Here is a 23,276-nt window from a genome sequence, read left to right on the forward strand (position 1 = left end):
ATGAAACACTGCCCAGTAAAGATCACGTCACAGCTTCTGCCCTAGTTACAGCACGCGCATTCCAAGCCTAAGCATTGAACACTCCCCACTTGTAGAACGCTGCTCCTTTATCTATTAAACCATGTTTTCTCATCGCTTCTCATAACGTTCTGCACTTATTTTTAAATAGCCTCAAGCAATGAACACTTATATATGCCTTTCTAAATAACCCGAATTTTTCACTTAGCGATGTGCTGCAAGAGGAAATACCCTTAAACACTCATTGACTCTTCACTAGGATCTCATCTTCACTGCATCATCTACACATTACTTACATTTATTTTTTTTTTATCATCTGTAATTTGTATTTCCATTTTCCCCCCAGCTTGAAAGAAGGCTTAGTTTAATTGGTTATTTGCATAATTATTCTGAAAAATAAAGCGCTACAAAAATGGCTAATAGGAGATCAGAGTACTGTATTCATGAAGGAATTTCAAAACAGAGGAAAACTAACTGTATTTTATGTACAGCATCGTCGCAAATCACATCATCCCTGAAGCATTTGAAAACCTGGGCAAAGCAGCAAAATTCTCAGCAATTAATGCCTCGCAAGGCAACAGAAACCAAGAACAAAGCGGTCAATCTATAAAGCCAACGTCTTTCTGAAGTTGTGTTTTCTAAAGAAATAATATCAAGTTTGTAAAGTACAAACTTGTAAAGTACAAACAGACAACAAAAAGTAAAAAAGCAGTTGATGCTGTTTCTCTAAATGCATGGAAACTGAGAGAACTTTTGGAGGACGCCAAAAGAGAGGGGAAATGGCTTGGCTTCTGCGGGCACGGCTCCGGCTGTTCTGCTCCTCTAGTGGCCCCACTGGGTAAGTTCTGGGCACAGCACAGATGGAAAATGCTCCTGACCAACAAAGAGCTTGAAATAAAGGCAGTAATGCAAGTGCATGCGACAGGAACTACAGAAAGGATGCGATGCTAAAGCTAAATGGTAGCCTGGGATAAATGACCTCCTTCAAGCCTCTGCCCTTCTGTGTATTTAAAAGCAAACTGGACCCTGGCGATGGAGCCAGCTTCCTACTCACTGCCACCAGTCGCACAGCAGAAGAGCAAAGGAAAGCACCAAGCTACCCGCATCTACTTGTATTTGCAGTTCCCCAGCACAGACAAGGGGAAAAAAGCCATGAGCGAACCCCAGCGAGCAGATTTAAACTCGGAAATTAAGCTGAAATTCAAGGGCAAAAGCAAACCAAGGGAAATTTATGACTGTCACATTGGGGAAAGGGCAGCACAGGCAGAAGAATGATTTGTACACAGCTCATCCCAGCCCTGTAAATATTCATATTTGGAGGTGCATTACAGATTGTACACGCTCCAGCAGTCACAACACCCCTCCAGTAACCCGCATTCCTCCTGAGTAGCACCATGCACCCATCACATTCCTAGTCGAAGGTTACAGCAGACACACGGGGGAGGGCACGGATTCGTTTCCTCAAAGTCCTCCACACGCACATCTCCAGCACTAGTGTTTTTTCTCAGGGAGCATAATACACTTGTGCTCTTACTGAAAGAAACATCCACCAGCACAGGACAGGCTTATCGCAGAGGTGCCAATACTCTGGAGCGAGAGTTGCTCATCCCTTGGGCTACCAGCAGCATCAGGTGGGACCGGTACAGGCTCCATCACACACAGCTGAGGAGCTCCCGGAGCACTGCCCCTCAGCACCAGAGGTCTCTGCCCAGAAGGAGGAGCAGCCAGAGCACTGCAGCAGCCCCAACACCAACGTGGGCGCTGTGAGTCAGACATCAAGTCAGCTTGCTCTTCTGCCCTCCTGTATACATGTACATACAGTTATTGCACGGCAATCTACGTACATCATCCATACTATGCCAATTCTTCATGGAAAACAATCACACACAGCATGCAAGGAACTAAGGTGAAAGGCCCAAGTTCATTCAGAGCGGTGCTGGTCCAGTTCCAACATCCACCTAAGTTCTGTTCACTTCCAGCACAAGAAGATCATTGCGTTTTGGGCCGTATTACTGGGTATCCAAGAGCTTTTAAAGGAAAAGTTGGAAGACGTCCTTATCAAGTAACCACATATTTCCAGGGTGGTCCATAGTATTCTGTAGAGATTTTAATAAGCCTCTGCCTCTACATAAATACACTCCCGTCAGTTTGCTGACTGGAACATATTCTCCCCAAGGGAGAGGAATATGATAGCAGACACCGCTCAGCCCTCCCTCTCTCCCCTCAGTTTTGACTGCAGCTTATTAATTGCAAGGTATGCTCTTGTGAAAAAAAATTTACAATATTTAATCACCATTATTAAACTAGATACCAGCTTGGACAAATCATTGAACGCTTCACTGATGTTTCACGGCCGCTCAACCACACCTCCTTCCCCCAAATCTAGCAATGACGCCAAACTATGTCTGGAGGTACTGGAGATGCTCATTTAATCTAAAATGCAAAACACCCTTTGGTACATTGAAAAATCCTCGTGTAGAGCCTTCTCTATCCTGCAGCATTTTACATGCACACCGAGTAGCTACTTATAATTAATTTGTTAACCATTGCCAAGCCATGTACTACAAGAAGTTTGTTTTGATACAAGATCTAACTTTCAGCTAGAGCTTACAAAATTTCAAGTATTGTTATGAACGCTAGAGATACAACCACACATTTCTGCCATTTCCAGAGCAGAAAAGAGATGGCAAAACACCACAGCACTTAACAGTTGCCCCAACAAGCAAGTACTGGGCAGTATCCCTCTTCCAGATGGCCTGGAAAACCGAAGGACACTTCTCAGCTTGCAAAAAACACAAGCATGAAAGGAAGCCATTTGGCAAACAAAGGAAGGCAGAAGTTCTGCAGCTCCAGCAGACCACAGTCATTCTGTCACTGTAAGCTTAGGGGAGGTCGAGCTCTTCGGTGATGGGTATTCAGCCATTTAAGCAGCTGCAGAGGTTTAGTTTGCTTGAGATAATCCACGCTAAGAACATACCTTTTTTTCCACCCTCCATTCCCACTTTTGCTTGTTTTCAACTATTCAGCTACGAGAAGAGGTGGGCCTCAGGCTGGGGAGGGCCTACAACGCAGCTGGAACAGAGGTGCAGCTTGCCCAGTTCCCATCTTCCTGCCTCGCTGTGCCGTTTTAGCTGCATGCCCTTCTTACAGGGAGGATGGGTTTTAGATTAAAATACGAGCATTTGAACCGTAAGGCATTCATCATGGAGGAACCCATACATCACACATCCTTTTGGAAGGAAAAGCCCACAAATATATAATATTTGAATATATGAAGCTCTGTGAGCCTGAAAACAGTTTGCAAGGCTGCAAATCGCCCAGTTCCACAAGTGCACTAATCCCATTTCAGTTGCTGGCTTCAGTGCTATCAAGGCAGAAACACAAAAAAGCACTTGATTTCATATAAGTACATCAGAAAAATTTCATGGACGCTGCTAAATAATTGATCTGCACAGGAAGGAATTTTCTAGTGTCTAGTTTGCTGCACAGATTGCAAAGCTCCAACCTTTTGTGCTAACGTGCACAGAAATACGGCTCCCTGCGCACTCCTCCTGAATACCAAGCAGGCAGTCTGTAGCTGGTAGGAAATAAGCTCACACACACATCCAAGCACTAGCAAGCATTAATATTTAGGTTTATTCAGACCCAGGCATAAACTTGTTACCAGTGGGAAACATATACATCTTCCTGAACAGCAGAAGAGCGTCTGGAGAGTCAGTTAGAAGAGAAAGCATCTTCTCAGCACATAGTCTCAAACCTACTAAAAATTTCACTGTTATAATTCTAGAAAGAGAAGGTGAAGTTAGCGTATTTACTCACTACAGTCGGTTCAGTTTATGCAGTAACTGCGCTCGGAAGGGGCATTAGGCAGCGCAGCCTTGGAAGTGCCCCGCACCAGGCAGGAACAAAGCGGCAGCTGAGGGTGCCGATTAGCTCTTGTTTATGGGAGCGCTAACTGCACAGACACTCAACTGCCTCTCAGAGCACAACATCATTTGAGGCTTTGCTTTTGGTCTCTTTGCTATGACTCCAAAGCACAGAGACAGTGGAATTAACTGCATCACAAAAACAGAGCTGACAAATCTTATGCAAGAGCTTTACTTGAAGGGAAAGCCACCCCATGCACAGGTGAAGGACTGCAACTTGCATGGCAATGAACTGAACCTGAGTTTGAGCCTTCACAGGAGAAATTCCTTCAATACCTCTCCTTCAGTGGGGAGGAAGGCGAGGATACAGACTCCCACATGCACAGCCACAGAGGAGTGGCCTAAATAAACCCTTCACATTTCACATCAAAACAATTCAGTTATCTGAGGCCCCACTGGGATTAGGCGGGGACTGGTCACAGGTCCCCCAGAACCAGCAATGGGACCTGGATGGGAGGCACACAAGGTCCTCACCTGCACGCCCATATTCTGTCTGGATGGCCTTACAGCATCTGCAGTAATGGTTTGGTTCGGTTATAGGGCTGTATCTCTGCCCCCTTTATTTTTCTCTCGGTACATCTGCGCCAGCACCACTTTGATAATGAATGGACATTTTCTCCTTGATGTTCTAAGCTCGCACGTCTGAAATGCTGCTCTGCATCACCACCCTGTTGGCACCCCTCAGTTACCCCACAAACACTGATAAGAGCTCAGTAGCTGCCTGTGCCTGCTCCTAACAGCCCACAGAGTCACGATGAGACAGAAGAGGGGTGCCAGCCTGGGACCCTGGAAACCTTGCTCTGCTGGGGTGCAGTGAAACCACGGCCAGGGCATGGAGACCAAGCTGCCCCAGGGAGGAGCTGTGTGTGCACCCTGAGCTCTGGGCCTGGCTCCCCCATTTGTGAGGCACGGCCCCAGAGGGCTCTTACAGCACAAGCCCACTGCCGGCTGCGGCACACTAGGAGGTGACACTGTGGGGGCACTTTGTGTTGAAGCAGGACAAGCAAGACAGTACCTGGGCAGATGAAGTGATGTTAAGTGCACAATACAACTAATTGCAGCCATTAAACAACCATTGTCATCAACCCAACCTTAGTTCAAGAAAGTAACTGTGTCACAGAAACTCAGTAAGGTGAACTCCGGCATCGCAGAGCTCGGCAAATCACTGCTGACTCCTGCACAAGCAGCCAAGGGCACGTGTCTTCCAGAAAGTCCCTTGGGATTAGATGAGCTCCCTTACCCAAGTCTCCTTGGCATAACTTTGAAAAAGACTTCTTGCAGAACAGTTTTGCCTGCGTACACCCACGCATCCCCTTGTTTTACCAGCAGGTCAGAAATAAATGTTTTCTGTTCACTGCATTTCGGGGACTGCCCACACCGGCGTGCCCAGTAAGAAGCCAGCTGCCAGGCACGTCGTGGTATGGGTCTGCTGTGACTTTAGGGGAGACGCAGACCAACATTTCCATTTTAATAAAGACATCAGTTACAAAAGGTGCCACTGAGGGAAAGTACTTACAGTAATGGGGAATTAACAAGTCCCTGTAATTAGCCAATTAGTTATCTTGGATCCAATTCATTAAGAAGCCGCACGTCCTCATTTCATTCATTTCTCCTCCCACTTTCTGCTTTCCAGCCAGGACTGGTGGCACAGAAGGCAGGAGAGGTGAGGCCCAGCAGCAGACACTGAGCTCGGCTGCTGCAGCCCCCAGGCACGCTGTGCTGCTGACCCACACAGCACGGTCACCCCTGCTCCCCGGGAACTGGGGGAACCCTCTGCTGGCAGGTTCGCCTGGAGCCAGCTGCTGTTACACACGACGTGGAGGACTCGGTATCCTGAACATGGTGGTAGCCATCCAGGAACCAGCCCAGAACAAGGCAGCACCTGGTGGCACATGTTTCTGCATGGGGAAACCCACTTGGGTATCAACACACCCAGGCTGCAACACCTAGGGGTGTCTTAAAGAGCTTCCCCAAGGCCCTATCTGCCAACCCCACATACATTCAGTACTTACAGAAATCAGCAAAGAGAAGAGAGCAGGGACAGGAAGCTGCAAGACACGCACCTTTGTCTGTGTATTGTCAGATTCAGGCTCAAATACTGGAGCTTTGGAGCTCTGGAGTTTTATTGGAGTTTTCAAAGCCTGTAAGTACAGCAGCGACTCAGCCCTGCCTCAAAGTCACCGACAGAGAGAATTCCCTCTCACAGCAAATGTTCTTAGGGATCAGCTCAAGCTCTCTGCCTCCTTTCTCAGCATTAAAGGAAAAATGCAAAAATGCTGGGTTTGGTTTCATTTCTGCTTGTAAATCAAGCCACAAAGTCTGCCTCAGCCTCTGTTAACTAGGAAAGCATCCACTGGCTGTACTCTGTACAGGCACTGCAATTCGGTGTTCTTTTAGGATTACTTCACGAGAAGCAAATTGACACAAAGGTCCCCATTTCCCAGCTATAATTAAATGGAAATAATTCCCAAGAACTTCCCCTCTGCAGTAAATCCATGGATATCTTTTCCTCTTACAGGTGACAGTTTGTAGGTGATGTTGCCTAAATGGGCTTTAAATACACAGAGCATAAAAACTTAGCAAATGGCTAAGAGATGAGTGTCCACACAACACAAGAAATACATTAATAGGGGCAAAAGAAAAAAGTGGGCTAATGCTTCAGTTAGAAATTCATCTTATTTTAATGTCAACCAGGAGATAATTGCCACTATTACAGAGCTTCCACCTTTAGCTTTGGCATACTTTACAGAGAAAATCCTAGCAGGGAGACAGAGACAGCAAGAGAACTTTGCCCAGAGCCCTGCGGGGAAGCAGCCAGGAGCAGCGGTGAGGACCCCTGAGTGCAGCACGCTGCCCTCCTCCCACTGTCTCACCTGAACCCCACAACTGAAATTGGTCGGGTTTACACATGATCCTGCCCTCATTTTGTTCACTCTTAACTTCGATTCTGCTTGGAGTGACTTGTGCACTGAGGTCTACTCTTTTGTTCCTTCAGCCCTTCAAAACCACCAATCTGAAAGCTTCGCCATTCCTTGGCTGCCAGGGAACTCTAATCCTCTGCACAGCTTCAAAACAGAGAAGAACAATATGCAGGGTGGGGGTGAGACTAAGGGCAGGAGGAACCAGTGAAAATTGAATAATCAATCAAGACTGAAAAGCAAAGAGAAGCATCAGAAAAATAGCCAGTTTACCCATGCCATGTGTGCCAGCCAAACTCGTGTTGATTATTCTTCTAACCCTCGAGATGCCTGCCTTTGTTAGGAGAAGTGTGTCAATTTACTGAGCCAGCCTTGAGGAAAAAATGCCTTTCAAAGTCAGGTAAAGGAAAGTTAAAAATAGGGAGATCACCTACTACAGCTGCAGTAAAACCACAGCCTTCAAAAATCGGGAGAGATGCAAAGCATTTATCCACATCCCAATCATTCCAGAGGTAGGAGCACAACCAAGTGCCAGGCACTCCTGGTTTAAACCCACAGTTACCCAACAAAAGCTGTCATTGCCCTGTGTGTGTTACTGGGGGACAGACAGCGACAAAACAAAGGTCAGCACGTGGCTGTCCCTGCAGGATCTCATTTCAAGGGGTCACTTTGCCATGCCACTGAACAAAGATTGCAGTTGCTCACAACTCTTGAGCGAGACAGGCAGGTCAGAGCTGGCTAAGGATTACAGGGCATTTCTTAAGGTCTTTGGCTTTTCCTCAGCTGCCTACAAAGTCATTCTGACTCTCTAAAGTCAGGGAAAAAAAACAACAAAACAAACAAAACCACAACAATGAAACAAGACAATTATGGGGAAAAACAAAAACGAAAAACACCAACCCACAGAACCACCAACACTGGAGACTGCTGAAAGGGGAATAAACACTACAGGAGAAAGTAGCATTATACTTTTATCTCAGGGCTGAGTGTTGTGTTGAGCTCATGCAAAACCCACAAATCCTTCTCTGAACAATAGAAGGCTTTAACTTCATTGGGAAGCTACTCGTTGGAGCGAAATAAAGAGAATTTGCAAATTCTGTTTTCTCTTTAGAAGACTTTTGGAGTGAGTTCTGGTACAATACAGGCAAGCACACGCTAAGTGGATTAGCAATGATGATTCCTTCAGCTCTAAGGACAAGCTTGTGCCAAGAGCTGTACCAACACATCTCCCAGAGAGTGGCGAGCAAGCTCAGCTCATTTTAGATGACTGAGGCAGCAGTCACTTCAGCAAAGGAAAAAGGTTGTCCTAAAACACAAACATGGTATGTCTGCAGTGGTTTGCTTCTCCTCCTTGGAAGCACATGCAGGGTAGAAGCACCCTGAGGCAGCACAAGGCGCACGCACGCAGGCTGAGGGAGGTTTCCCATTTCCAGCAAGCTGGGTGTTTTGTACCATTATGGTAGCGTTTAAGAGAGCCGTCATCCGTGTATCAAGTGTACCAACCAGTCCCGCCTGCAGAGTTTAAGACAATGGATTTGAACTGGAGGAAATCTGAAAAAACGAAGCGCTCTTGTTAGGCACATCAGCAAGGTTTCTGTCCTTCGTTTTTTATTAAATGAAAGTATTAGAGAGGGAGAGAACACACATCAGGAGGTGTTTAAATTTACTTATAAAGATAATCCAACTGCATATTCTCAGCAACGTTACAATAGGATCTAAAACTTGGTCACTTGATTCATACCAATAGGGAACTGCCTGTCTCCAAACCTCTGTTATTCAATCCTCGGGATCAAACAGTTACTTCCACCCATTCAATGCAGCAGGTCAGTATCGCATTCAAAACAGAAAAAGTTGCCTTTGGGACAGAAGAACACAACTCTCATGCAGTTGTTCCTCAACTCACATGTATTTTTGGGTACCCCCAATACAGAAGTACATTTGAACAGGTCAAGTTATGACTTTAAGAAAGGTCTAATGATGTTCAGTTTCCTAAAGCAAGTCAGAGCTGCTCTCTGCCAGAGGCCTGGATGCTCAGAGCCATCTATTCCATCATCCTGCAGTTTTCAGCACCCCACTTACACTGCAGCTTTAGCAGCATGCTGTAAAATTAAACACATACCTCTAAGTTGGTGATTTTAAAACATACTAATACCTCAGCCATAGGAATTTGAAGCCCATTTCACAGTAAGCCGGGCCCTTGCCTACAACAGCTATGCACTCTGTGGGTGTGCACAAGGTATTTTAAGTCCCTTTACAACAATATTTTGTGCTGCTACAAGTCTAAAGGCCTTGAAAAGCCATGCCTTAGATGCACAGATGTCACGCCACCAGGATTTGCTCAGTGACACACCAGAAGATTTCTCTGCACTGTGCTTCTCAGAGAAGTGGCCCAGTATAATTCTCGGGTCATTTGTAAGCGCTGTTCACTACAGTGTCTGCATTTCTCATTACAGGTCTTATCACAAGCTCTCTCTGTCATTTTTTAACTAGCCTAAGAAAATAAATAAATAAAACTGGCTTTACACCAGCCCTTAAAACCAGGAAATTAATTCTGGACTCCTGAGTTACAATCGAGAACATCATAAAATAAAGCAGGCTACAACCAGACAATGGTGCTAATGTCTGTGGAGTGACAAGCTCCAGGGTAGTAACTGGAGATCCATGATTTCTCACTGCGCCACAGAAAGCAACACTCTAATTGACAGAAGTAGGCAGTCTGTAACTAAGTGGCATTTCAGCATCAGTATAAATGCACAATTAATTAACGCATATTTGAAAAGCAATACTTTTCCTTTTGCACGGAGAATTTTAAAGTCCTATGTAGGGAGAGAATAAAATAGCTGTAGCTGGGAAGCCCAGCGTAGCAGATTTAACAGCCTTCACTCAGACGCATTATAAAGCTATTAAATGTCTGCCATTCAGGTAATTATGGGAGGCTTGCCACATCTTTTGCTGTCTCCCAGCCAAGATGTGAAGAAAAGGAGAGGTGAAAAAATGGGAGGGGAAGTTAATGGATCCAGCCGAAGAGCTTTTCTCCGTAATTACATCTGATTGGAAAATTGTCTGCTTCAAAGAACAGAAACCTGAAGCTTTATTAGTAAGAGGAGATCTCAAGTTTCTAATTAACAGAAAACAGAAGTACCACGCATTTCACATCATATGTTCTTGTCACACAGCCCCCGTTCTAAAACGATTCTCCAAAGGACTAATTTGCCCATGACATGGCAGAGGGGGGACAGGGAATCTTCCAAACAAAATAAACCCAGTGCCTTTGGCAGTGCAGCTGGGCCTGTGCAGAAATCCAACTGCTGAACTGACCAGCTAACTACCCTAAAGCCACCCATCGCTGCCCTCCATCTCTGTGCACCAGGAGCTGCCCTGCACTGTGGCTGGCCAGGCAGAACCAAAGGATGTGTCTGGAGCAGTCCCAGGGGAACCACGCTGCCTGTTGACACCCAAACACAGCAGGGAGCGGACACGTGCCTCAGACAGCCCCATTTCCCTGCATCTGGCTGTGAACTTCTGTACCCGGTGCTGAGCTTGCTCTGGGGAGTCTCAGCCCCACCTGTACCCAAAATAACACTTAAGAACCAGCGACAGACCTTGCACCAATTCACAGGATGCCCTAACTTGACCTAGGCCCCAGTTTTTAACTTTCTATCCCATTTTTGCAGGCTCTTAAGTCTGTCAGCATTAGAAGTGGCAGAAAAGATGTTATGTACATTTTCGTGCTAGATGTGAGTTCATGCAGAAAGCGATCTCACAAACAAGGAACTGAGGGAAAATACCAGTATAAACCCTTCCTAGCCAGTTGGGCTGCTCCCTGTATCGCAAGCAATGGGCTCAGCCCATCAGCAGCGCAGAAGTGTCCCATGCTGCTTTCCACCAGTAACCCATCCTAACGGGCTGGGCACACATCTCAGAGTCCAAATGATCATTCCCTTGCAGGTGAAGGTGAGATCCAACCCCAATAGCATCTCCCTGCAGCCCGGTGTCACAGGGCACCCACACTCTGCTAGGGACGCTGGCACTGGGCACGCAGCCACACCTGGCCAGCACAGCACAGCGCTGGCCATGCATGCCCCAGTGGGTTTCACAGCCCTTGGGGGGTTCTAGAGGATGAAGTACAAGATACATGCTGCTGACAACAGGAACTTCTGAGAACTGATGCCAGTCACTGCAGATGCGGGAAATACCGCAAAGCAAGCGGTGGGCACAGAGAACAGAGCTGAGAGCACTTCTGGAGCAATATGCCATGCCTCTGTGGGGCAGAAGAGCACCACAAATGAGGAGTGGTGTCAAAGAGGTTGCACCAAGGTCCCCCAAAGCTGGAACCATAACTACGTACCGATTATGAGGGACAGACAATGCTGTCTGTAATACACAAAGAGGAGGCAAAGACCTGCTCCTATCCTCTTGGAGTAGCTGAAAACCACCACCAAAGTGTCAGGGTGGGAAGACTGAACTGAAAGCAGGTCACAGAGGAGGGCTAATGGACTTGGCACAGGTGGGAACAAGACTTCACAGAATCACAGAATTTCTAGGTTGGAAGAGACCTCCAAGATCATCGAGTCCAACCTCTGGCCTAACACCAACCAGTCCTCCACTAAACCATATCCCTAAGCTCTACATCTAAACATCTTTTAAAGACCTCCAGGGATGGTGACTCCACCACTTCCCTGGGCAGCCTGTTCCAATGTCTAACAACCCTTTCGGTAAAGAAGTTCTTCCTAAGATTCAACCTAAAACTCCCCTGGCACAACTTAAGCCCATTCCCCCTCGTCCTGTCACCAGGCACGTGGGAGAACAGGCCAACCCCCACCTCGCTACAGCCTCCTTTGAGGTATCTGTAGAGAGCGATAAGGTCACCCCTGAGCCTCCTCTTCTCCAGGCTGAACAAGCCCAGCTCCCTCAGCCGCTCCTCGTAGGACTTGTTCTCCAGGCCCCTCACCAGCTTCGTCGCCCTCCTCTGGACCCGCTCAAGCACCTCGATGTCCTTCTTGTAGCGAGGGGCCCAAAACTGAACACAGTACTCGAGGTGCGGCCTCACCAGAGCCGAGTACAGGGGGACGATCACCTCCCTAGCCCTGCTGGTCACACTGTTTCTGATACAAGCCAGGATGCCGTTGGCCTTCTTGGCCACCTGAGCACACTGCTGGCTCATATTCAGCCGACTGTCCACCATCACTCCCAGGTCCTTCTCTGCCTGGCAGCTCTCCAACCATTCCTCTCCCAGCCTGTAGCTCTGCTTGGGGTTGTTGCACCCCAGGTGCAGGACCCGGCACTTGGCCTTGTTGAACTTCATGCAGTTGACCTCAGCCCATCGGTGCAGCCTATCCAGATCCTCCTGCAGAGCCTTCCTACCCTCGAGCAGATCGACACACGCACCTAGCTTGGTGTCATCTGCAAACTTACTGAGGGTGCACTCGATCCCCTCATCCAGATCATCGATGAAGATGTTAAAGAGGACTGGCCCCAGCACCGAGCCCTGGGGAACGCCACTAGTGACTGGCCTCCAACTGGACTTGACTCCATTCACCACGACTCTTTGGGCCTGGCTATCCAGCCAGTTTCTAACCCAATGAAGCGTGCGCCAGTCCAAGCCAAGAGCAGCCAGTTTCTTGAGGAGAATATTGTGGGGAACGGTGTCAAAAGCCTTACTGAAGTCAAAGTAAACCACATCCACAGCCTTTCCCTCGTCCACCAAGCGCGTCACTTTGTCATAGAAAAAACTTGGTTCCTGCAAACCCATTCATGACAGCAGGGCAAGACAAAGACTAACTGAACGTGACTGGATTTAAGTCAGAAAATTCTGTATGCATTTGAAACTCTGCACTATATTAACAATTGCAGTTTTAATTACCGTGTTGGCTGGGGAAGGGAACCTTGATGAGCTGCACTCTTTAGAGCATTCCTAAGTAGCTGCTGTGTGCGTAGGCTCTTGAAACTTGATGCTGAGAAGGAAACTTCTGCTAGGGCTCCAAGTGATCACCGAAGGACACAACTCTTTGACTGGCCTCAAAAATTTGGCAACTCACAATTGGAGGACTAATTTGCCTGTCCTCTCAGAGATGGCCATCCACCTGCCCCTCGATCACAAATTTTTTTCTTTCCAGAGAGGAGCTGTAACATACAATTTCACCTTCAAGGTAGCAGTTCTGCTATTCAAATACAGAATTACTTCAATTTTGCTGATCTCATTCAAGAGCTGAGGGGACCATAAACCACACGTACACTTCAGCTTAAGTCTGACTTTATGAGGTTTATGGCACTGAGCACAAATCTACCATGCTGACACTGGTATGTCTTGTTGAAGAGCCTTGCTGAAAGGCCTAGCAAAACACAAGCCCAGATATTTCCACGTGATCTCTTTGCTGACATTATCAGCATGAGCATGTATTTTATCCAGCTGTAGAAGCAGGGAGAGAACAACTCCCCTGGACAGTGACAACTGGAGTAAGACCAACTTATTTCACAGATGGTAAATCCAGCAGTTAGCTGGTAATGACAGAACCAACATCTAATTTATCACCTACAAGGCCAATTAAAGCCTGTCTCTACTACATGCCCAGTGGAAACCAGAGTTACACAGAGGGCAGGTCTCATTCCCTGTTATATGCAGCACACAGTGTAATACAGCCTGTAAGCTCTCTTTATCCCTGCTGGAACGTTCCTTAAGTCATCTCATTTCATTCGAATAAGCCAGGAAAGCCTAACTTATTCCATGATAAATACAGTATCCACTTTAAAAGACCCCAGTTCTATTAAATATTCCATTTTGCAACTTCACCACCTCAATCTTCTTGTGGAAGACTGAGACTTGGTTTGTTTTGGTCTTGCTGACACTGCCAAAACAGCTGAGGCTGGCAGGCACTGCTCAGAGCAGGGCTAAGCACAGCAGGCTGCTCAGAGTAGCTTACTGTCAGGTTTTGACCACTTCCAAGAATGGAGACTGAGAGATGACTGGAGACTGTATTTTACAGGTTGAGTTAGCTAGAGAGAAGCAGATGACACACCATGGATGTCTTGCTGTCTCAAACTGCACAGGCAGTCTTACCTGAATTCATAATCCTAAATTATCGTCAAGAAGCTTAAGCACCTAGAGAGCACTGAGCAGTCCACTTGCAGCAGTATTGTAACCAGCAGCCACAGGGCATTCATCTGCAAGTCCCACAGGGACAGACCAAGTACAGGTAAGACTTTTTTTTTGAAAGGTGGCCTAATAACTGCAAAGTATATTTATCAGTTTTTATAGTTCTATTCTGCAAAATGGTAAAACAGGGAAGACTTTGATGTTCTGGCAGGGATGCTCATGATAATGTGAAGAAGTCAGACAGCTTTGCTTCCCAAATCTGCCTCCCCAGAAGAAAGGAAAGTACCACACCACAGCACCTGGATACAGACCCAAGGGGATGGTTGAGGTTTCTGAATCCATGCTCTGCATAGACTTTAAACTCTGTTTTTACAGCACTATAACCACATTTCTGCATTTTCATGCACCAGTATAGATATTTCAGCTTGTCAGTGTTTCTACTTGATCAGCGTGACCCATGGTGTGCCAGCCACTATGACCTCAAAACCACTGGGGTCAACAACCAACCTGCTGCTAACTCAACAGCTGCCTGGTTACCTTACATGATCCCATTTGCTATTTAGGCTCATAAATACTGTAAAAAGATCATAGATGCTTTCTGAAATGTTCTTGCACTCTATTTCATAAGACAGTTTGATTCAGTGGTATGGGAACAGAACATTAATCATTCAGCACAAGTTGGATTCAACTGTGTATTTATCATTCTCCACATCTAATTTGAAGGCCAAAACCTATGTAAATCTCTCAAATATGCTCTCATAATTCACAATTTAAGAAGTGCAGAACCTGCTTTCTGTCTTTTACTGAATTTATCTAGGTGCTTTGACTTTAAGGTCTTGTAATAACATCAAATGGAAAGACCTTGACTTATGACTTAATTAAATATCATTGTAGTAGTTCACTAATTGAATCAAATAAAACAGAGAAAAGGTTACAAAATTCCTATAACCTTATCACAAAAACAGTATTTTCAGAAAACTTGAGCACTTTCAGCTAACTCTTAACAAAAAAAAAAATCCATCAGCTTTTCATCATCTGGAACCAAAGCCTGGAGGAGAGTTTTGTATTAGAAAGGCACCACTTCATTGTTAAAGACAATACAAATAAGAAAGTCAAGAAAAAGCTGTAATTAAGAAGTCAACAAGTTTCACAGAGCAACAAGATTTTCTCAGCTGCCACTCAACATTTAGGTAGCTAGATCTATAAAAGGCATGAACTTAAAAGAAAAAGCTAACACTTTGTGGCTAAATCTAAACAGCCTGGACAGAGAAATGAGTTCTCTTGGAGCAGATGTGGCTTTGTGTCCTTCTGCCCTGCTGACAGACTTCAGACGAGCATGAGACACTGCTAGCCCCCAATTCTGGCCAAGGAGTCCAGAAGCCTCAAGCAAACATTTCAACTTCCTGTTGATGCAAGTTATTCATTCTATTCTCTGAAGTGAATTCTTTAAGTGAATAAACACCACTATCTTTACCAGAAAGGAACTGTTGTGGAACAAAACATGTGACTTAAAAGGTTTAAAAATAAATTCCTCCATCACATGAAGCTGGTTCCCTTCTCGTTAGGTTTGCCAAATGTGGCAGTGCATTCCCCTGGGTATCAGTATGGGTGCAGCACGGCAAGAAACGGTGTGCTGTCATCCCTTACACTTCCCATATTTGCAAGGCAAACACATCCATATCACAAGGAAGGACTTTTCCAGACCTATATTATCAAAAACATTATATTTCTTCCAATTCCTATTTTATAGAAAGATTTTTTTTGACAAAAATTCTTGGTTGTCTATCTTTATCATAGCAGGGTTAATAGACCTCATGAGCAAGAACTACAGTATGGATAAAACCCATATGTAGGAACAAGATTTGGAGGGGATAGCAAAAAGATCTGACAGTCTGTACAGCTCTTTATTATTCTCCTGGTGTCCTGGAGAATAATAAGTGCTAAACAATGCATAGCATTAGTTCTCTCCATAATTACAAACCAAATTAAAATGGTGTTTACTAGAGGGCTGATGCTTTAATTAAGAAGAAAACATTTCATAACTAAGACTCAGCCATGAAATGCAATTACACAAGCCTTCAGAGACAGCAGAAGTTTTGGTCAGCTCTTAGAGCAGGGAGGTTCAGCTTGGAGTCCTCCAGCAGCCTCTATTATTCAACACGCATTTCCTTGCACAGGGCAGCCTGTTCCACTCATGGAAGCCTGCTGCAAAGTTGATATTAAGCTCATTTTTTCAGTCTGGATAGCTGTTTTATTTTTCTTAATACATTGCCTAAGTGTCTAATAAATACACCTTTTTAAAAATGTGTTCTGCCTCAGCACGTTCCAGTTAATTATTCCATAACAGTCAGGGCTCAGAAAAGAAATGCATGCATAGTAGTGTGATTAAAAGTCAACATGATAATAGTGCCCTGCAAGTTGTAGTGCTAATTGGATTTCTTAATTGGCTTGGATCGAAAGGATTCGGTTCTATTTTCACTGACAGAAAAAGAAATGAGACAAAATGAGGAAGAGATTGATCCAAATACCTAAATGTGTGACAGATACTCCTACACACCTCACAAGCAACCTTGGACAAGTCATTTATGTCCCCAAGGAGCTAAAACTTAGATTCCGACAACCACTTAACAACAAAAACAGTACTCACAGCCCAATTCCAGTACTACTAGAACTTCTGCTAAAGCCTTCACCAACTAGATAAAAGCTTGTGGTTGTCACAAGAAAGCTGCAGAAGCCCAAATGAGCCAAGCCACAATGACACCCAAGCATGAGGATACAAATACAACAAAAGCAGGGTACTGCTTTCATGTAAGTACTAGCTACTATGGTCACAGTAAAAACAATAACACTCTGAAGACAGAACTTGAGCAGTATCTCCTTTCTGACTCCTCACCTTCTAAAGCTGATCTATACCTGATTTTTCAGGGACAAGCAACCACAGCTCCAGACCCAAACTGAGGGAACAGAAACTTGCTGTTTCTCTCAGCACATCTCAGACCTGAACACAGAAGCTCCTTCTGCAGTTCTTCATCACCTACACAAAGGAAGGCAAGCCTAGGAAGGACACAGCTGGACATCAGTGCTACACACCTTGGTCATCAATGCACCACCACTGTGATCAACTTCTGTGGGCGAGGAATTAACCTCCTGTTTTAAAGGTGAAAGATTGATACTCCAGAAAAAAAATAAATTAAAAAGGAATACAAAGTCTCCAATTTAATCCTTAAACTTCAGAAAGATTCTGAAACCCAGTGGGAGAGGCTCCTAGCTCCACCTGTTCACATGGATGCTACACTGCACCTCCCCTAAAGCCAAAGCAAAGCTGCACTCAACCCACCCAAACTGATAATGAGGAGTTCACCTCTATTTCATACCTTTTGGGAACATATCCTTCCCCCACATTGTGGGAAGGGAAAAAAACATCCTAACACATCCTTGACCAGAAGGACTCGCATATGAAAATGCTATACCCCAGTATGAGAGTGCTGAGCTATCTGCTCCCACAGAGTAAAAATAAATCTGTTATCAAGCAGACTGATTGCACATTAAAAGATTTGCTGAATCGGAATACACTGGAAACAAGTAGGTTCTGTTGAAAAGAAGCCATGCTTTGTTTCAAGCAGAATTGCATTATTGATTTTCTTGAGGTCTGTGGTTAATCTGAATACAGAATTATTTGACGGCACTGAAATGAGAGTTTACATTATTGGGTAGCGTGGCACTTTTGGTGACAGCTGAATTGAGATTTCAGAATTAGAAATGGTTTCCATCCATTGCTGCAAACAGAATAAACTCCAACTTGCTTTCTGAACAAGTCTGCACAGAACATATGCTGAACAAAAGGAACTTGCATCTTTGAGAGAATGCACATAAACTGGTAAGAGGAAAGCAAAGAATGGGAATTAAAGGTCTTTCATCTGTCCTCAGCCCAGGCACAACAGCATGTCTGTGCTGCATCCCCACCCGCAGCCACGACCTGCACCAGCCCTGCTCTGTAGGGCCCATCAGGAGATTTCTGTACCTGTTGTCTCTGAGCAACATGCTGCATGCGTTGGGGAAGACTCTCCGGCTACCTTCATTTGGATACAGCCCTTACATTAAAAAAAAAAAAAAAAAAAAAAAAATCTGTTCCCTAAACCCACAGAGCAGGAAAGACTTTAGAGACAGCAGTCAGGTCACTGATTGTTTTTCTCCCTTCCCACTGCACAGAACACATACAGGATTAAGTCACTTGCCTTCCTCCCTTCACTCACTGAAACCTCCTAGCGTGTTTTCCTTCACAGCCCTTCTGATACTATATGTCTGTATCACTGTTCTTTTCCTCCCCTCCAGCTGCTGTACCAAGAGAAAGAGAGCAACTCCTGTGGGCCACTGCACGACCACCAGCTAACACGTAACAGCTCGGAGCCAGGCTCCATGCAAGCATGTTCACTACAGCCCCCAAGAGATGCCATGTTTTAGACAGCGGTCAACTAACGTGGGTGAACACCAACTGTGCTTCCAGGCCTTGAGCAATCCCTGGTAACGCCCTACAGAACTGCCTGCGACTGCACTTCTCCGATCCATTCAGATCTTGGAAAGAGCTTCCTTTTCCATTCTAAACAGAGAAAAAACAGCCATTTATTTTATGCTCAGGTCTCTGGAATCAAACAAAGCTCTTATTTTTTGCAGCTCTGAGCTTGGTGTGTGTGTGTGTGTGTATATACGTACATATAAATATATATCAAGAGAGAAGCATGCTTTGAGGGGTGCCCTGCATGTCACAAAGCTGAGGCAGCAATGAGTACTCGCACTGCAGCAAGCGACTGGTGCTGCTGCCTCCGTTGCAGCAGGACCCAGGGCAAGTGTGAGCAGGGAGAAGGACTGACCCTGCTTGCACCCCTCTGGGGGGAGCAGCCAGCCTGGCTCCCTTAGCTTGCTGCTCCTCACCCCTCTGCTCCCGCCTGCCCCTTGCACCAGGGCCACAGCAGTCAGCCTGCCTGCGCTGCCTCTGCTTCTCCTTTTTGCTCCCAGACAAGCAAAGCCACATACAAAACACCCATCTTTTTCCCCCTTCTTCCTTTCCTCCCCCCAACAGCCATATAAATCTCTTTTCAATAACATCTACCTGGTCAGCAGAATTTCAAGTGCAGCTCTACATTTCACTCCCCGACAGACTCCCTAATCCTTCCAACCGCCAGCCCTGAGGAATTACCACCTTAAAAGTCTCACTCACGTCTAGCACAAGTTCTGCTGCTGACAGCACAACACTGTCAGTATTGGGCACACGCAGGCAGCATGATGGGGGGACACAGCACACTTGTGTCCGTGAGCCAGGAGATGCCAGGAGAGCCGCGTGGTGCTGCCAGGCACTTGTGGCAGATGAACATGGGTCAAGTCAGGGAGTTATTGGCATCTCCTGGGGGCACAGGAAGAAATTAAAACGTAGCAATAGGCATCATGGGATTATGGGCTGCAAAAGATTTTTTCCTTCAGTAGGATGGAACAGTGCTTCCTCCTGATGGTGCCTCTGTTATTCTGGGTATGCTAGAGCCGGCACATTGACACGTTACTTGTCTGATAGAGGCTTCGTGCAAGAGGGAAGACAGATCATCAGTGCACGGAGAGGGGAGGCGGTGCTGGCACCTGCCCCTCTGGCACCTGCAAGAAGTGTCATGAGGAAAGCTCCAGCATCGATTCTTCTCTTTGGCATGCACTGATAGATGCAAAATACAAGCCACAAAACTGTTATTTTTAAAAATGATACCTGCAAATGCATATGGACCACAGTCAATTCAGAAGAGTTTTACCACATGTTTTTACAAAAGTAGAATTTGTTAATGTTTGTAACGGTACTAGAGCTTGTGAAGGGTATTAGAGCTGACAACTTACTTTTCAAGCTTGCTGTCAATAGAATTTTATCACTCTTTAAAAGCTAAAATTGCCATGTAAGAACAGGAAACCAGTGCTTCAAGGCAACTCTTCTTAAGTAGGTCTGCTTAGACCATACCACACCTGGACAGTTTCCTGCTGGGAGTTATTTCACACACTCACTAGACCAATTACTTCCCAGGAACTCATGCAAATGCACACAGGCGGTAGTGAGCCACCTAGCTCCAGCACTTCGTTTGTACATGCGTAGGAAAGCAATTCTGATGTTATACTCATCTCTAAACGTGCTCATGGTCAGATTTATCTTTAGGTAACCAAGAAAGAAAATCTGCTTGGAGATAACTCTGCTGTAATGTTTGCAGTGCTATTTACAGGACAGCTGACCATTTCCGAGTCAAAAGCTCTGCTTCTGTAGTGCTGGAAGGGCATCTGGCCTTAAATACTCAAGGGATATTATACCTGCAGAAAGGAAAACCCAAGAATCAGCCCAGCCCCAGCTGTCATGGCCACCCCCAGTGGCCAACTGCCATGAAAACTACTTCAGAAAGCCTGGCTCAGTCCAGCTGTCTGAAATTCAGAAGATAAGCCTTACTTCTCTACAACAGGAATAAATGGTGCGGTGCATTTGAAATGGAATTTTGGGGTGGTTTTTTTTTTTTTTTTTTTTTTTGTTTTTTTTTAAATGCAAATTCTCATCAAAAGCTCCATTCTCAAACACATTTCATGGTTGAGTCACGCTGAGAAGCGCTTCTTATCTTTCGAAGCTGCAGCCTGTCGGGCTGAACGAAAGGCATGCGGTTCTCTGCCAAGTGCTGCGGCGCAGGGAGGAGAGCGAGCAGTGTGTGGGGCTGGCCCTGGCCTGGTCGGCACCACGGCGAGGCTGCACGCAGCCCATCTGCACCGGGACCCCTCATGTGGTGTGGGCAAGGTGAATTAGCTGGGGACAAAAGCTGAGGTTCAAGGTAGAGGTGTTTAAGCTGCTAAAGCCAATAAAAATCCAAGTCATCCCATCTGCTATTTTAATTTAAATTAACCAGCCACGTGTGGCCATCTTTAATTAAGACTCCTCTTTCTGGAGCTGCATCTATCAGCTGCAGTACCGTTTCGGCTGCGGTTTAATTAAGCTAAATGACTCAGCGTAAGGCAGAGATCGTGGTAAGGCACATTATAAGTCCACCTGTTAGAAAATGTAATAAAGGCAAGGCCTGGATTTTCAAGAGAAGAGGAACAATTTCAAGATTTCACAGACAGAAACAGAGTGAGGACTTCCTCTTATTCTACTCCTCAATCTTATATAATGTTGCAGGATTCTTTTTGTTCTCCTCATGTTCACCTATATGATGAACACCACAACATGGTCAGTTTTCTCCTGTGCACTGCGCAAGATGAAGAGATGATTTAAAAAATACAGGTAGCTTTCTGATGAGGAGGAGGAGGAGGCTGGAACTGAGGCAGGTGCAACGAAGCATCTGACACACCAAGAATCTTGGCCTGCATCATCTGCTTCAAAGCCTGCTCTTCAGGGGTTTGACAGAGCAAGGATTAAACTCATCTGCTACAAATTAGACATAGACAAAAAGTGTATTCAGTGGTTGGCTATTAATCAGATATTTCTTTAGTATTTATCTATTTCTTCCTTTCCCTGAAGAAGTAGTTCTATATGAATCTAGGGAATTTTACAAAAGCAGTGGGTTCTAGGTGATTAAGAAAACATTTTGAGAAAAACCTATTTTTATTACCCACCTTTTCAATTTTTCTAAACAAAGCATTTTTTAGTTTTGCAATAGATGACTGTGCTACTAAGTTTAGAACTTATATTGCTTTGCTCCCTTTCCTTTATATCCCTGCTATATCCTTCGTGAACAGAATCAACAAGCAGACCATCAATATCAGTGCTCAGAGCAGTCTGCTGACTTACAGAGCAACTTCTGCAGCACTGTTTTTTATCCCTGATAAAAATTGAGCTTCTTGCAAAGGCTCTTGAGTTAAGGAGCATTTTCCAAATGGCTTTTCCCTGCAACACGTAGATTTTTTGTTTTATTTAAATAGTCAATTAAGAAATCATTAATTTCCTTATGAGTGAAATATCATGTAGTCACATTCAATTTGCATGATCTTCTAAGCATAATTCAGTACAAACAACTCAGAGATCCATGTGGATATTCACAGCATAAACCCTGAATAATTGGTTAGTGATGGCAAAGCACTGGAAGAGCAGAAATGGCAAATACCCTCATCTATCTGTCCGTTTTGTTTGAACTTCCCAGGGGCTCCAATAACAGAAGCACCTTGCTGAGCAAATGAAATTGCTAGTTTCTCTATTAAAACAAGTCATGTAAAGTGCACTAGAACAAAAATCATAACAGAACAAGCAATAAAACATAACAAGTTGGAAAACGAAATGCAGCTTTCCATCATTTATCAGCAGTCCTGGCTATCAGGGGAGGTCCCAGTCAACTGGCAGCCAGCAAACGTAACGCCCATCTGCAAGAAGGGCCGGAGGGCAGACCCAGGAAACTACAGGCCTGTCAGTTTGACCTCAGTGCCATGGAAGCTCATGGAGCAGATTATCTTGAGTGTCATCACGCGGCACTTGCAAGGCAAGCAGGCGATCAGGCCCAGTCAGCATGGGTTTATGAAAGGCAGGTCCTGCTCGATAAACCTGATCTCCCTCTATGACAAAGTGACACGCTTGGTGGACAAGGGAAAGGCTGTGGATGTGGTCTACCTTGACTTCAGCAAGGCTTTTGACACCGTTCCCCACAATATTCTCCTCAAGAAACTGGCTTGGACTGGCATATGCTTCAACAAGTTAAAAACTGGCTGGGTAGCCGGGCCCAAAGAGTCGTGGTGAATGGAGTCAAGTCCAGCTGGAGGCCGGTCACTAGTGGCATCCCCCAGGGCTCGGTACTGGGGCCAGTCCTCTTTAATATCTTTATTGATGATCTGGATGAGGGGATCGAGTGCACCCTCAGTAAGTTTGCAGATGACACCAAGCTAGGTGCGTGTGTCGATCTGCTCGAGGGTAGGAAGGCTCTGCAGGAGGATCTGGATAGGCTGCACCGATGGGCTGAGGTCAACTGTATGAAGTTCAACAAGGCCAAGTGCCGGGTCCTGCACCTAGGGCGCAACAACCCCAAGCAGAGCTACAGGCTGGGAGAGGAGTGGTTGGAGAGCTGCCAGGCAGAGAAGGACCTGGGAGTGATGGTGGACAGTCGGCTGAATATGAGCCAGCAGTGTGCTCAGGTGGCCAAGAAGGCCAACGGCATCCTGGCTTGTATAAGAAGCAGTGTGGCCAGCAGGGCTAGGGAGGTGATCGTCCCCCTGTACTCGGCTCTGGTGAGGCCGCACCTCGAGTACTGTGTTCAGTTTTGGGCCCCTCGCTACAAGAAGGACATGGAGGTGCTTGAGCGGGTCCAGAGAAGGGCGACGAAGCTGGTGAGGGGCCTG

General features: G+C 45.7%; 1 protein-coding gene across 14 annotated transcripts in view; it reads right to left on the reverse strand.

The window, feature by feature from the left end:
• KCNIP1 (potassium voltage-gated channel interacting protein 1) overlaps positions 1-23,276 on the reverse strand; it is a 364,985-nt gene that overhangs the window by 56,603 nt on the left and 285,106 nt on the right. Inside the window, exon 1 of one of the 14 annotated variants that reach the window (XM_068698206.1) lies at positions 19,063-19,108. The exons of the other annotated variants lie outside the window; for them this stretch is intronic. The gene's annotated coding sequence lies outside the window, so the exon portion shown is untranslated. Of the gene's footprint in view, positions 1-19,062; positions 19,109-23,276 lie in introns of those variants that run through there. 14 annotated transcript variants of the gene reach the window in all.

This window comes from Anas acuta, chromosome 14 (assembly GCF_963932015.1).
Source record: "Anas acuta chromosome 14, bAnaAcu1.1, whole genome shotgun sequence".
NCBI classification, from domain to species: domain Eukaryota; kingdom Metazoa; phylum Chordata; class Aves; order Anseriformes; family Anatidae; genus Anas; species Anas acuta.